The sequence below is a fragment of the Chiloscyllium plagiosum genome, chromosome 11 (assembly GCF_004010195.1).
Source record: "Chiloscyllium plagiosum isolate BGI_BamShark_2017 chromosome 11, ASM401019v2, whole genome shotgun sequence".
Classification (NCBI taxonomy): domain Eukaryota; kingdom Metazoa; phylum Chordata; class Chondrichthyes; order Orectolobiformes; family Hemiscylliidae; genus Chiloscyllium; species Chiloscyllium plagiosum.
This window is the reverse complement of record NC_057720.1, coordinates 54,286,391-54,299,794: the sequence shown is the minus strand read 5'-3', so window position 1 is coordinate 54,299,794 and position 13,404 is coordinate 54,286,391. Positions and strand designations below refer to the sequence as shown.

Genomic DNA, 13,404 nt, shown 5'->3' with positions numbered 1-13,404 from the left:
ATGGGTTATTGGATAGGAGGGCACTACCTTATCCTGCACTGACAAAGGAAGCCTCACCTTGAGACCTAGTCTCGGCCAAGAAAGCAGCCTGAAGAAAGCAGCCTGGATCAGTGCTGTGCCCCAGGGTGAAACAAAATGTGTAGCAGTGAAGAAAGAAGATTAATGATCTTATGTGCTCCTCAAGTGTAATTTCCACCATCTTCCCTCTGCTACCTAACTCTCTCAGGTCCATCACTCACTATAACTCTGCTATTGCACTCACATTTCACCAAGGCTCATGGACTACTGGCTCACTGTTGCATTGATCATATCTATTCAATAGCTCTCACTCATTTCATCCTCTCAAACTTTGAGCTCTCACTGTTTGCTGCGCTTCCTACTTACTCACTGGGGATACTTTATCATTTCTCCTGCATCACCACTAACTGCTTTGCCATCCATTTTCATCATACTCAATCCTCCTTTTCATCTCATTGCAGGAATAATCATCCCAAACTAGGTTGAAAGGTCAAAGACCAGCAGTAGAGAGAAGAGACGCAAGGCTCCCCCTGCTGTGTGAGACAAGCTGGCTGGAGAAGAGCAGAGCTGCTCACATATGCTGTGCTGTTCTCTCATTATAACAGTGCACAAACCCTTTCTCACACTTACATAACTCATTCCCTCCTATTTTATGCAGTTACTGGTGCATCCAACAAATCTTCACCCCGAAGAAGCAGTACCAGAAACTCTCAACTCCACCTTTACTTCTGAGGAAGAAGGCACAAAGCCCTCAGAGCGCACTGGCAAGATTTTCACCTGCACCTTACACTAGCTCAGAGACTTCCACCTCAGTGGATACCCTTTCTAGATTAGATTTGAGAGCACAACCTGGCAAGCACATCAGTGACATATCTCGGCAGTACCAGGCAGAGAATGAGCCCACAGAGTTGTCTATTAGAAACATTGTAAAAATGCACTGAAAGATTCAGAAATACCAGGCATATTTATCAGATGCAGTCAATAAACTGGATCAAAGGATGAAGGACTCTCCCAATGTTACCAGTACAAGGCTGGCTTCAGCATATCAGACAGTCATCTGCATGGACAAGGTTGGTGACCATTGTGAAAAATGAAGTCTAGTAGATTGCTTCAAGACTAAACTCTATGTGCAGGAATTATACTTACAACCACCTTGCGAATGAGCATCTGGAATCAGTGATGATTCAACACATCTCTAAAGGGAAATATTAATTCTATCCATTAGCTTTTCAAGGAGTATCCTGCCATTCAGGGTTTGATGATAGACATGGAAGAATGAAGTGGCAATGGCCTGGTGTCTGAGGGTAGTATGAGAGTCAATTAAACTAAGTATCAGTAATGACCCAATGTGTCTCCATCCCAGGGAGTTGGCTGCCAGATTCCTTTCAGGGCTTTGAGTTTATGTACAAAATTAAGAACCCCCAATGAGATTTCTTGCACCATGTCCTTTCTAAAGCAAGACCAGCTGAACCTGTAAGTTCAGCTACTTGCCACAGAATGGTAAATGTAATACTAATATGAAAATTCAAAGAAGAATGAATATCGAAATACAATGTTTTATTTCTTCTGCAATGAATGATGTGTCCCTAACACCCCTGTAGGTCTGATTTGGAGATGCCGGTGTTGGACTGGGGTGTACAAAGTTAAAAATCACACAACACCAGGTGATAGTCCAACAGGTTTAATTGGAAGCACTCTAGCTTTCGGAGCGACGCTCCTTCATCACCTGACGAAGGAGCGTCGCTCCGAAAGCTAGTGTGCTTCCAATTAAACCTGTTGGACTATAACCTGGTGTTGTGTGATTTTTAACTTTGTACACCCCTGTAGGTATTAGTGTATGCTAACAATGAATTTGGCAGCCCATTTAGCTGTCTGACCAAGTTGCCTTAATAAATAGTGATGCATGAAAAACACCCATATGCCACATTTGTGCTCTCAATTCTTATTTTGCTAGTAATGTAGTTGGACAGGTAAGTTTTGGCTATTTTGAAGTCCCTCCATTTTTGACTAGAAATGTTTTAATTAAACCATCCATTAACGTAGCATTGTTAGTTGATGGCTGATTTCATCAATGAAAAGTTTCCCTAGTCCCTGAAGCAAATGCGTTTTGTATAAATGTCACTGTTAGAATTTTAATCATCATCGAGTGGGAAAAGTTAAAAATAGAGATAGCAGAATTGACACAGTTCCGGTTATGACTTTGGCAAGTACACTCCACTGACAAACCCCATACACTTTCTGATGTGCGAATTTGAGAGAGATTGTGTGCATAAGAATCCCATCCTAGAGAAACTGTATCCCTGTACTAATAAGGCAATTTCACAGGGTGTACCAATAGCTTGTAATGCCTTGATCCGTATGACTCTGTACTACTCTAGCAGTATGTATACGCTTTTAATGATGCTTTGATTTTATTTCTTGAAATATTGGCACATCAGTTTTTTGACATGTAGCATTAATATCAAAGTTTTAATCAATTGAAAAATTCCTCTTGTAACTATTGAAATTCAGAATGCAGCAGATTGGGGAAACCTGAAACTAAATAGCATATTATGGATAATGGTACTCAACATCTTCATCAGGTTGGGAAAAATTTGATCTTTCCCAGTCACCTAGGGAAGATCATTCCTAAACCAGAGGAAGAAACTATTTCAAAGGAAAATATCTCTTTATAAAACTGAAGAGCAGGGTATAAGGTGTATGATGAAATTTTTATTAATTTGACAGTAACTACTTAATGGTCTCAACACTTCCTTGCTAAAATCTGTGACTGAACACATACTGTGCATTTACACATTTTGCTTCTTAAGCACTATGGAAATCTCCAGGCTTTGGTACTATACCTGTGAGACTTCCCGATTGACTGACCAGTTCAGACATTTTAGGAATTGTGTTTAAAGAGTTCAATTTACGTAACTCATGTTGTATTTTGTTTTGGACAAGATGTAAGCTGTTGCTATTTGCAACAAGTACAACTGATAAACTTTGAAGAGAGAACTAATGTCGTCACCCTAACCTGTTCTTTTCAATATCCTAAATTAAGTACTGTAATTCTAGCTTTCTTATGCTATCCTCATGATGATTTAAACTAGGAGAAAGTGAGGACTGCAGATGCTGGAGATCAGCATTCATTCCTTGTGGTTGGAGGGTTCCTAAACGGAAGATGAGGCGCCTTTCCTCCAGGCCACACCACCCTCCTCACTTCCCTCCAGGGCCCCAAGGGATCCTTCCATATCCATCACAAATCCACCTGCACCTCCACACACATCATTTACTGCATCCACTGCACCCGATGTGGCCTCCTATACATTGGGGAGGTCAACCTCTCCGCCCCCACCCCCTCTCCGGCCTATCACCCTCACCTTAACCTCCTTCCACCTCTCGCATTCCCAACACCCTTCCCCCAAGCCCCTCCACCCTACCTTTTACCTTAGCCTGCTTGGCACACCCTCCTCATTCCTGAAGAAGGACTTATGCCCGAAACATAGATTTTCCTAGTCCTTGGATGCTGCTTGACCTGCTGCGCTTTTCCAGCAACACATTTTTCAGCTCATGATGATTTAAAGGTGACTTGTTAGACTGTTCTCTGTACTATACTATTCATACCATTTCTATGTTGTATGTTATGAATGAAGGATATTTCTTGTGTTGGATTGATTTTCTTTCCAACTTTTGGTAGCTACTTAAGCTTCCTAGATGTGAAAAAAATTGGTATCAGCATATAGTATTACACTGGCAGAGTTCTACCAAAAGGATACTCTCAAACACAGAAGGGGCTGCTCCTTGTCCCAGTTGTAATTCTTGTAGTTGCCACTATAATAATCATTTACTACAGACCCAGGGACAGGTATCTGGTGATAACTGAGGAAGTGATTCTGCAATTGTGCCACTGCTTCACGAAAACTGCAAGCAACCTTGCTTACTTGGTACACCACTGCCATTGGCTATGCAGGAGGCCACGGTTCTTATATACATCTTAGTAGTTAGGGCTACATCTGTAATATCAAACAGATCGTTGGAAACATGTGTCAAAGATCTTACAGAAGCATTAATTCAGCAGGGCCAAGGATGTTGTCACTTTCATTACTGATCAACAGCATAAAAAGACAGAGCAACAGCACTCTGCGGAACTGCTGTTAGTTTTTTCCAGAATCTAGAAAATTATAGGTTGCATCATGTTAATATTTGGTCCTTGGTTAAAATAATACTTCTGAAATAAATCTGAAAACTTTATTTAAAAATCTCAGTGGTGTAAAAGCAGTAAAACAAAAATTATTTAAGGACATGTTTGTATATTTGAATGGTTTAGTTTTACGATAGCCATCTCTGCTCTTTATGTTTGATGTGGAACAGATTCATGAAAAAAAACAACAAAAGACTGCCAGAAACTAAGAATTTCAAATAAGAAACAGAACTGATAGACTTTTGACCTGTGTTTCTCTCTATGTATGCTGGATTAGAATGGTGCTGGAAAAGCACAGCATTTCAGGCAGCATCCGAGGAGCAGTAAAATCGACGTTTCGGGCAAAAGCTCTTCTCTGGTTTCCAGCATCTGCAGTCATTGTTTTTACCTGTCTCTATGTATGCTGCCTAACCTGCTGAGTATTTCCAACGTCTTCAGTTCTAATTAATAAAAAGTAAAAGACTGGATTGTATAGATAATCTTTCTGTTGCCGGTTCAGGAGGAAAGAGTGAATATTTGTGGATGTGGTGTGTAGTGATTGGAACAGATGGATCTTGTTGACTGAGATCCTTGATTGGCCCAGATTAACAATCCCAATCCGGAAGCCCTGGCTGACCAATTTAAACAGGGAATGGGGCCTCTGGTACAATGGTAGTGTCCCTACCCCTCGACGGGGAGGCCTGAGTTTAAGTCCCACATGGTCCAGAGGTGTGTAATAACATCAATGAACAGGTTGATTAGGAAAATAGTTTTAAAAAATCTTAATCTAGTACAGAATGTCCCCAGGTTACAAATGGGTTCCATTCCTGGTCACATTTGTAAGTTGATTTGTATACAAGTCAGAACACAATATTGTATAAACAGAGGATTTATAATCTCAGTTCAGAGGAATGACTGCAAGCTGGCTGGCCACAATCAGTGTATTATGCACAAGTAAATAAAGGGCGACTTGGTGACAAGATATCGGCCTCTGTGCAGTTATTTCATGGTGATAATCAAGAGGGTCTAGTTTGTTCTGGATGGTGCCAAGCTTCTTGAGTATTATTCATACTGTACTCAGTCAGGTAAATGGAATGTATTCCATCACATTCCTGACTTGTGCCTTGTAGATGATTGGAAAGGTTTTAGGGAGTCAGGAGGTGAATTACTCACTGCAGGATTCCTAGCTTCTAACCTGCTGTTGTAGCCACAGTACTCCACTTGTGGTGAGATATCTAAATGTCCACCATAATTCACCATTGTTTGTGCTATGTTGCCATTGTTTAGCCATGTCTATTACTTACTGCTTTTTGCTGTTAAAATCCAAGTAGTATTCTATTGTAGCTTCACCAAGTTGATATCTCATTGTTAGGTGTGGCTCGTGCCTATCCTGGTGTGACCTTCTGCACTCTTCATTTCAACCAGTGTTAAACCACTGGCCTAATGTTAATGATAGCGTGGGCATATGTTGGGCCATTGAGTTTTCAGGTTGTGTTTAAGTCCATTTCTGATGGTGCTGATGTTGATGCCGATGCCGATGCTGATGGTGCTGGTGCTGGTGCTGGTGCTGATGGCCCATAGCACGTTATGGATCAGATCAAAGCCTATCCCTTTTAGCATGTTAATAGTGTCAGCATGATAGAGATTATCCTCATTGTGAAGGTGGGACTTTTGTCTCCAAAAGATTGCAGTAATCACTCTTACACTGTCATGGGCAAATGCATCTGCTGTGTCAGACAGATTATAGTGAGATGAGGTCAAATATGTTTTTCTCTTTTGGTTCCCATACCACTGGCCAGACACCCAGTCTTGCAACAATGTCCTTCGTGATTTGACTAGTTCAGTTATTAGTGTTAAAGTCATACCATTCTTGATGATGGACATTGACGTTCCCATCCAGAGTAAATTCTGCATTCTTGCCACCCTCTAAGCAGTATTCAGCATGGTGGCACAGTGGTTAGCACTACTGCCTCACAGCGCCGGAGACCCGGGTTCAATTCCCGCCTCAGGCGACTGTCTGTGTGGAGTTTGCATGTTCTCCCCGTGTCTGCGTGGGTTTCCTCCGGGTGCTCCGGTTTCCTCCCACAGTCCAAAGATGTGCAGGTCAGGTGCATTGGCCATGCTAAATTGCACGTAGTGTTAGGTGAGGGGTAAATGTAGGGGTATGGGTGGGTTGCACTTCGGCGGGTTGGTGTGGACTTGTTGGGCTGAAGGGCCTGTTTCCACACTGTAATGTAGTCTAATCTAATCTATTCGACATGGTGGAGTGCATAGAGGAGTAGCTGAAGAGACTGTAGTAGTACTCGGTAGTTAGCAAGATTTGTCCTTAACCATGTTTGACCTGATGCCATGAGACATCATGGATTCTAGAATCAATGTTAAGGAGTCACAGACCAACTCCTTTCCGACTGTATACCATTGTGCTGCCACCTCTGGGTCTGTCCATTCAGTGCAACAACCAAATTCCCCATGTGGAGAAGATGTTGCCTAGGATGTGTCTGGAAAAATGATTCTGAGCATGTGACTACGCAAGGCTGTTGTTTGACATGTCTGTCAGTCGGCTCTCCCAATTTTAGGACTTCAATAGTTTGATGCAACTAGTGTAAATGAAAGGAGCTGAAACAAGTTCTAGCATCAACTAGAATCCAGTTACAGAACAGTGTTAAAAAGGCAGAAATCTATCTGAGTGAATACAGCATTCACAAGAAGACAGCTGAATTGATGGTGCATGTAGAAGTCAAAGCATTCAATTTAGTTGCAGTTATGGAGATGTGGCTATAGGTGACCAAGACTGGGAACTTAATAATAAAAAAAAATCAATATTTAGGAAGGATAACGAAAAGCAATGGAATAGTTCTAATAATAAAGTACCTATATGAAAGAGGATCTATGATCAGATGTACAGGATATAGAATCTGTTTAAGTAAAGCTAGAGTGAGCAAGGGGCTGCAAATATTGATAGAAATGGTTTAACCTCCTACCAACCAGTATTGATAAATTTATTGCAGTCATATGTACCAAATACAGTGAAAAGTATTGTTTTGAATGCTATACAGGCTGTCTATACCGTACAAAGTGCATGAAGATAACAGAACAAGGTGCAAAATATCGAGAAGATGCAGAGAGAGAGATCAGAATTAACATAGGTCTGTTAGAACATGGTTAGTAATTCTAATAGACTTAGAATTGAGGTGTAGAAGAGCAGAATGACGATAAGATATGTAAGAATAAGATCTGCTGTAGACAGCTCGCAAAATGTTGCCATGCTCTGGCGTCATCTTGAACAACGTGTCAGTAACAACGTAGGGCACAGTACAAAATGGAAAATTAGTGCATGTAGAAAGTGGAATGCAGTAGGCATGAGTGACTTTAATACACATAGACTAGGTAAAGTTATTGAATACCGATGCTGTGGAAGAATTCCTAGAATGCATTTGAAATAGTTTTCTCAAGCAATATATTGAGGACCCGATTATGGCACAAGTTATTTTAGAGTCACAAAGTGGGGCACTGGAAAAGCACAGCAGTTCAAGCAGCATCTGAGGAACAGGAGAGTCAATGTTTCGGGCATAAGCCCTTCACATAACCCCTGCTGTCCAGATGCAGCCTGACCTGTTGTGCTTTTCCAGTGCCACACATTTGACTCTGACTCTCCAGCATCTGCAGTCCTCACTTTCTCCTCAGGTTATTTTAGTTCTTGTATTGTGAAATGGGAAAGGACTAACTAATGTTCTTGTTGTAAAAGAACCTTTAGTGAAGTGTAACCACAGGATGCTAAAATCTTCGATAAAGTTTGAATCAAAAATACTTCTAAGTGAGCACTGTCATAGATATGAGTATGAAATTGGTTGTAGACATGGGGAATTTTAGAATTCAGCAAAAGGAGGACCCAAAGAAATTGATAAAGAAAATAGAATCAGATAGCAAGAAATGTTTTTTTTTTAAATTGCAAAACTTTCAATTGTTTGTAAAAATGAAAAGATTAGTAAAGACAATTATGGCAGCATTTATAATAAAAATAGAGAAATCTCTCTTTACAAGAAGTCTCCGCAAAATAATAGATCCAAGGGTCCCGTGAACTTATTATGGCATTGGAGACTGGTACTGACAATTACCAAATTCCTGAGATCTAATGACTATCATCTTCAGGTATTGAAAAAAATGGTTAGAGATAATTGATGCTTTGGTGATCATCTTGCAAAATTATATTACTTGTTCAAAGGTGCATAAAGATGGGAAGATGATGAAACAGGGAACTACAAATCTGTTAGCCCTATGTCAGTCATAGTGAAAATATTAGAATCTATTATAAAGGATGTGATTACTAGATGCTTAGATAATTGTCTGATTCAATGGAATAAACATGGATTTATGAAGTGGGAATCATGTTTAACAAACCTGATAGATTTATTTTTAGGATGTCACAAGCAGAGTCAATGAGATGTAACTAGTGATTGTGTTGTACTTGGAAAGCTAAATGTCCCACACAGGAGGTTAACAAACAAAGTTACAGTGCATCAAATTGCATTAATAGACTAGCATAGATTTAGGATTGGTTAATAGGCAGAATCCCTCTGCCTTTAGTCAAAAGCAAAACATTGGGAGGAAAGACATCCTGAATGCGGTTTCTGACTCCGATACCTAACCCATATACCTTTACACTTTTTTCATTTCTATAATTGTTGTAGTGTTTGTGTGTCTGCCCATATTTCAAAATATTACTGCATGAAGCTGCTCAATCTTCACTTTAAGCCCTGTCCTCTGAGTGGCATTCTAACTAACCCAATGGGAGATGGTTTATTTTGTGGCTTATTTGAACAAATAGATGCAAGGGAGGGGTGAGTTGTTGAAGTCACCACTTCATTCAAAAACAACTGTTTTCTGTTTCATAGCTGATTACAAACCCAGTCTATGTCTATTAAAGTCACTCATGACTACTGCATTCCACTTTCTACATGCATTAATTTTCCATTTTGTATTGTGCCCTACGTTGTTACTGACACGTTGTTCAAGATGGTGCCAGAGCATGGCAACATTTTGCGAGCTATCTACAGCAGATCTTAAGCCCTCCAATTTTAATTATGTGGAATAACGGACCTTGTCATTTAAAAAAAATTTGAATAGTTAGACATTAAATATCTGATGATGCCAAGGAGGATCTTTTCATTTGGTTTTAATGACGAGTAACTTAATTCTATCTAAGGCAAAAGTGATGACTGCAGATGCTGAAGGACTGAAAGACTTTTGCCCGAAACGTCGATTTTCCTGCTCCTTGGATGCTCCCTGACCTGCTGTGCTTTGCCAGCACCACTCTATTCTAGACCTAACTCTATGTAACGCCACTCATTCCAAGGGGAAGGCAAAAGGGCAATTAGTTCATCTATGTGTGCACATTAAACTTATAGTATGTCAAAAGAACAATCTGATATATTACAATCTGAGACACCATAATAATTCAAAGTTCAGTTCCAATCAAGCTTGAGCTCTGACCCTTGAGGAGGAGGAAGATTATGGCCAGCCACAATCTTGGCCTACTTTGGTATTAATTCCTAACACTACTAGGATTTGAGCCCTTTGACCCTGAGTTCCTCTTCCTCCAGAATGGTCCTCTTCCAGCAGTGTGTATCCAAGCAGCACCTATAAAACAAGAGATACAGCCCAACAGCAACAACGATGAGAAGTAAGTCCCCAGAAGATGGGGAGTGCCAGGTGGGGGCTCAGAATGAAAGTTGAGGAGGGGGTGGGGGGGGGATGGAGATAAGAGCTGACTGAGTGGGTAGTCTGTGAGGGAAGAAGCTGTTTAGGAATAGGGGTTTGAATATGGTGTGGGGAGAGGAGCTGATTACAATGTGTGGGTGGGGAAAGAGGGGATTCTCTGCATCTTCTGTTACCATGGGATATAAAGAGTTTGTTGAAACCTACCTAAGTACGTAAAGTAACATTTTCACATGGTACAGCATCGTATTTCACAAATGAATTTTCATATTTGTATGATGTATTGTTATATACTGATCTATAATACAAGTTCACTTTGTCATTAATGTAGACTTCATCTTGTATTATCTGCACTACTAACATTGAGTGCTGAAATGCTGAGATCATTTTGATTTGATATAAATGCCTTGTTCGATTGTTTTGTTAATGGTAAACACATTTTTAAAAAATTTCTATCTACTTTAAAGTGGCCTAGAAACCTTTGCATCTTGTGACGGGGATGTGCTATAAGAATGGAAAGAGTGGCAGAGAGATCAGAACCAGCGTGAGTGTGAGGAGGTTTTTTAAAAAAACACGAGAGAGCACTGAAGATTTCAGATCCACAGTGAGGACAGTTCCCGCGAGAAGACTTCAAAAGCACACGGGCAGCAGAATTCAGAACTGGGTGAGGGTGGAGGGATTGAAGAATGCAAGAGAGCTGTAATGTGATGGGAGGCAAAGCTAAAGTGGGGATAGTTAAGATAGCACGAGAGAACATTCAGAACCTGTGTGTGAATGGAGAGGCTTAAAACAGCAAGAGAGATGGCGAGTTCAGATTTGGGAAGCATAAAACAAGAATACAAAATAGAAAGAAAGACATCGCTGGGAAACAGCTAAGAGCTCAAATTGAGCATTACTGATTATTACTCGGGTAGTGCATTAGTAATTGTAAGTTTTGAATAAGATTTGTAGAGTTGTTTGGTAGCAATTAAAGTTATTCGGAATTTCCTGTGCTCTCCCTGGCTGCTGTGCAGCAGGCACGGTGATCGGTGGGCGCAGACTCAGCAGCTGCACGGCTGCATAGAATACAGGATACATTGCTTTGGGAGTGTATTGTTTATTAATTATAACTTCTTTAAAAAGAATTATTAATTAGTTAACATAATATCATTGGTAAGATAGGGTTTGCTGTGGCTGCAGGATGTGGGACCTTTTGGACTCTGCGCTCTGCATTGTGTGTGTCCGGTTTCAGGGTTTCAGCGAGATTCCAAGCTGCAGCTGCTACAACACAACAGAATGTGGAAGGGTCGGGGGTATTCCTGTTCCCAACCCTGTCTGCTCCCTCTCGCGGGACTGGCCAAATCAAAGAATTTTATTTTCTTTAACTTTATTGATTAAAATTCTTCATTTCTTCTTTCTGCGGCTGCGATGGTGGAGAGAGGTTGGGCGGCTGATCATGTCCTTTTGGGTTGAGCAGCTGTTCCAGCATCGACGAACTGGGCTCCGCTCCTTTTTCCTCTGATGTTTTGGCGGCATCTGCAGCAGTGGCAGAGCGAATAATCTCTCGGTTCTCGAGAGTTAATTTGGATGGTCAATCAGCACTGGGAAGTTGTAATGTGATGGGCCATGGGCCTCGAGTTTGGACAGTCTCCTCCTGGCTGTACTACAGGCTGGGTTCTGGGTCCAGTCAGCAGCAGGGGCTGCTTTAGCATGTTTCCTTCTTGAATCATGGAATCCCTCCAGTGTGGAAACAGGCCCTTCTGCCACAAGTCCACACCAACCCTCCGAAGAGTATCCCATCCAAACCTATTCCCCTACCCGATTACTCTACATTTGCACCTAACCTCCACATCCCACTACGGGCAATCTTGCATGGCCAATTCACCTATCCTGCACATCTTTGGATTGTGGGAGGGGACCCAAACCCACGCAGACACGGGGAGAATTTGCAAACTGCATACAGTCACTCGAGGCTGAAATTGAACCCGGGTCCCTGGCGCTGTGAGGCAGCAGTCCTAATCACTGAGGCACCGTCCTGCCCATTGGTGTTGCAGACCCCTCAGGGACAGATTTGGCGGCAACACAGTGCAGCAGTGTCCCATGGTCACTTAGAAAACCAAAAAGCCATGGACTGAGCACCAAAAAAAAAAGAAATTTGTCCTAACTTTGAGTCAATTTTTATAATTTGTCATTAAAATTGTGGAAGACTGTCACACCTTTTACACATTTTACTGAATTTTCATAAAAAGTTGTATTGATAAGGGATAGCTTTATAGCTGTGCTGAGAGAGGATATTCCCGGAAATACACCAGGGAAATTATTTGGGTGGAACTGAGAAATAAGAAAGGGATGATCACCTTATTGGGATTGTATTATAGACCCCCTAATAGTCAGAGGGAAATTGAGAAACATACTTGTAAGGAGATCTCAGCTATCTGTAAGAATAATAAGGTAGTTATGGTAGGGGATTTTAACTTTCCAAACATCGACTGGGACTGCCATAGTGTTAAGGGTTTAGATGGAGAGGAATATCTTTAAGTGTGTACAAGACAATTTTCTGATTCAGTATGTGGATGTACCTACGAGAGAAGGTGCAAAACTTGACCTACTGTTGGGAAATAAGGCAGGGCAGGTGACTGAGTGTCAGTGGGGGAGCACTTTGGGGCCAGCGACCAGATAGACCAGATCTAAAAGTTGAAGTTCTAAATTGGAAAAAGACCAATTTTGATGGTATTAGGCAAGAACTTTCGAAAGCTGATTGGAGACAGATGTTCGCAGGTAAAGGGACGGCTGGAAAATGGGAAGCCTGCAGAAATGAAATAACAAGAATCCAGAGAAAGTATATTCCTGTCAGGATGAAAGGGAAGGCTGGTAGGTATAGGGAATGCTGGATGACTAAAGAAATTGAGGGTTTGGTTAAGAAAAAGAAGGAAGCATATGTCAGGTATAGACAGGATATATCGAGTGAATCCTGAGAAGAGTTTAAAGGCATTAGTAGTATACTTCAGAGGGAATGCAGGAGGGCAAAAAGGGGACATGAGATAGCTTTGGCAAATAGAATCAAGGAGAATCCAAAGGGTTTTTACAAAAATATTAAGGACAAAAGGGTAACTCGGGAGAGAATAGGGCCCCTCAAAGATCAGCGAGGCGACCTTTGTGTGGAGCCACAGAAAATGGGGGAGATACAAAATGAATATTTTGCATCAGTATTTACGGTGGAAAAGGATATGGAAGATATAGACTGTAGGGAAATAGATGGTGACATCTTGCAAAATGTCCATATTACAGAGGAGGATGTGCTGGATGTCTTGAAACGGTCAAAGGTGGATAAATCCCCAGGACCTGATCAGATGTACCCAAGAACTCTGTGGGAAGCTAGAGAAGTGATTGCTGGGTCTCTTGCTGAGATATTTGTATCATCGATAGTCACAGGTGAGGTGCCAGAAGACTGGAGGTTGGCAAACGTGATGCCACTGTTTAAGATGGGCGGTAAAGACAAGCCAGGGAACTATAGACTGGTGAGCCTGACC

General features: G+C 41.3%; 1 protein-coding gene across 23 annotated transcripts in view; it reads left to right on the top strand.

Annotated features, from left to right (window-relative positions):
* The window catches only part of lrrc7 (leucine rich repeat containing 7), a 607,301-nt gene that overhangs the window by 307,329 nt on the left and 286,568 nt on the right, over positions 1-13,404 (top strand). The window lies entirely within an intron of this gene.